This window comes from Sorex fumeus, unplaced genomic scaffold, assembly GCF_029834395.1.
Source record: "Sorex fumeus unplaced genomic scaffold, SorFum_2.1 ptg000039l, whole genome shotgun sequence".
Lineage (NCBI taxonomy): Eukaryota > Metazoa > Chordata > Mammalia > Eulipotyphla > Soricidae > Sorex > Sorex fumeus.
In genome coordinates, this window is record NW_026606096.1 from 7211794 (window position 1) to 7215000 (window position 3207).

Below are 3207 nucleotides of genomic sequence, written 5' to 3' on the forward strand. Positions count from 1 at the left end.
CAAGTCATCCTAGCAGAACAGCTGGCTCTGCTCCAGACCACTTACTGAATGTGAGGAGGGGGTCCAAGACCCTCCCCTACAACTGCCACCCTCAACCCCCCGAGTCCTTGAACTGGGCTGTAGGTTTCCCACACTGACCTGACTTTCTCCTGAACAGCACTGGGGGCCCGGAAACCCTGAGATCCAGGAGTTTGGGTCTGAGCCATGTGACTTCCTGCTCTGTACACTGGCGAGTGTAAAAGGTGAGCCCCAAAGACTGGCCCCCGGGACCTGGGCAGAGGGCGTGAGTGGAGATACCATACCTGCGGCCGATGTTAGAACAGGCAAAAATGTCAGGCTGTCACTTTCCTTTGGTACAGTGACTTGCGCCAAGGATGGGGTGGGGCTTCGTTGCATCAGACAAGAGGGAAAACGTCTCTTTCCTGTGTTCCAACCTGCTGTATCCTACGGCGCCCGAGTCCATACAATCCAACTTGCTCAGTCCCATGGAAGTAGCAGCTCTGTCCTTATCCCTAACTGACCTCTCCTTCAGCCCCAGGTTGATTCTGAAGTTGCTGGCGGAGCAGCCTTGCTGATCCGACACTTACTGGCTGTGAAGGAGGCCAGTCAGCATGCCCACCATAGATATCCTGACCTTGCCTGTTTCCACATGGGATTCAGACAAAACAAAATTCATGGTTGGGTGCAGTACAGCTGGTAAGATGCTTGCCTTACATGGGGTCCATCTGGATTTGATTTCTGGCATCCCAGAACCTCTCCAGGAGTGATCTTTAAATGCACACCCAGGAATTAAGCCCTGAGCACTGCCAGGTGTGCCCCCAAACAAAAATAAAACAAAACGTTTTGTACTTAACTTTGTAAAATTCTTTCTTAAAAAAACAAAAAAGTTTATTGAAAATCAGACAAGAAAGAAATTCTTAGTTGTGTCTGGGGAGGGGTGGTTGGAGGGGTGGTTATAGGAAACATGAGTCTTTGTGTTTCTTATCAAAGGATTATCAGAGAATTCCCATTTGTTTCCAGAGCCGTTTTGTTAGTTTAGGGCCCATTTGTGTTCTTAAGGTAAGATGAACACTTTGCGTTTCCAGTTAGGCTGGTGCGGGATTGTCTGTTTAAAATCTCTTAGATACTGATGTGCTCTTTGGTCTGAGTACAGACTGTCATCTCACCGAGGTGTAGTTTATGGCTCTGAGAAACTGTGAGCTCCCAGACCTCAGCAGAGCCCTGGGAAGGGGAAACCGGAGCTTCCTTTCATTCCCTGCTCTCCAAGCCCAGATCTTGCGGTTAGAAGCCCAGGCATAGAATAGACCAGACTACTTCCTGCTGAGTTTGGGTGCCAAGGAAAGGGGCCTTCAGTGTGTCAGGTGATCGTAGAAGGAAGTCCCAGATACCAGGCCTCAGCTGCTTGACTCTGTGGTTCCATATTGCCCACTCTCCTGTAGTCTGATGGCCTCAGTCCTAGAGGAGACAAATCTGACAAGTGGGTCCTGCCAATAATAACACACAGAGACCCACCAAGATACTGAGGAAGGGCAGGACTTAGGAGAGTCAAGACCAAGTGTTTGCTAGAGAGTCCTTCTGAGAAGCCATTCCTGGAGTTAGAGGTCTTTTCAGTGAGTTGGAGATTGATCTGGATTTGTCCAAACTTATTATATATTTTTTTCCTTTTGCTTTCTGGGTCACCGGTGATGCACAGGGGTTACTCCTGGCTCTTCCCCTGGGGCAGCACTAATAACTCAGAAATTACTCCTGGCGGTGCTCAGGGGACCATATGGGATGCTGGGAATCGAACCCAGGTCGGCTACATGCAAGGCAAATGCCCTATCCTCTGTACTATCGCTCCAGCCCCCAGACTTATTATTATGGAAGCAATATTTCTCTCCCAGCATCAGAAGCATGAAGGGTTGGAATGACCCCACATTTAGAAAATGGTGTAAAACAGGAGGCCAATGGTCAATTTTGTTCTCAGTATAATGGGCTGTTTTAGTTTTGTTTCAGGGCCACACCTGACAGTGTTAAGGGTTTACTCCTGGCTGTGTGCTCAGAGATCACTCTTGGTAGGGCCTGGGAGACCATATATGGGGTACTGGGGATCAAAGCTGGGTCCAGACATGTGCAAGGCTGTACTATTTCTCTAAAGTCTTCATGGGCTTTTAAATGTTTGTTTTTAACATGTTACTGAAATGGTTTTCCTTTCACCTTTTAGTTTCTCAAATGGTTTGTTTTTAATAAACTTGACTTGTTATTTTGCATAAACACAGAAAGACTGGTGACTTTTCACTTGAGTTATTTATTAAGAGGTCCCGGGAATGGACTAAGGACAGAACAGCTGACATTCATACTAACCAATGAACTAATTTACTGCCTGTTGGTCAGGGTTACCCAGGCTTGGCCAAAATAAAGGAGCAAAGATTGGGTAAGCCGGGGAGCTGGAGGCAGTCTTACCTTCTGCAGGAGTGGCCTGGCATATAGGAGCCCTGTCCTCCCAGGGTTGGGAAAGATCTGGTTCCCAAGGCATTTTGCTGACCCGAAGAGCAGGTCCCTGGAAGTGGTCCCAGGTCTGGACATTCCTTATTTTTCTCAGAGGAAACATGTGTCCGGTTTTTCCTTGAATCCACCTGCCTTCACATCTCCCTGAGGTTTGTGGAATACTAATAACAATAACTTATCATTGGACCTGCTTTTGTCATTTTGAACCCCATTCTTTTGGACTCTCTCTGGGAACCTCTCTGGGGATCCCATAGCTGTACTTATTCTCCTTCATTCCCCCTTTAAAGAAATGTATTTCTCTTCGAAGTACATTTTGCAGAAACTAGTATTAAAATGAATTCACACTCTCAAAGCACAAGTTGGAAGTGTAATGTAGGGGATTAAGGTGGGAGGCCTTAAAAACTGCCCAAGTCAAGTCAGAGAGAGCAGACTGTTGTAATTAGCAGACAGGATCATCGTAATCAAATCAGCCTTGAGTATGGAAACTTCCTTTGAGGACAAATTAGGGAGGCTGTTCTTTAAAATCTCTAGTTTACAGTGAAGAAAATAGGAACTGCTCCCAAAAGCTCTCAGTGCCAAGCCAGAGGCTAGTGTCTTCTGGGCATTTTGTTGTTTTCCTGTTTGTTTTTGGGGGGCCACATCCGGAGATGCTCAGGGGTTACTCCTGACTTTAGAGTCAGGAATCAGTCCAGGCGATGCTGGGGGGCACCCTATGGAATG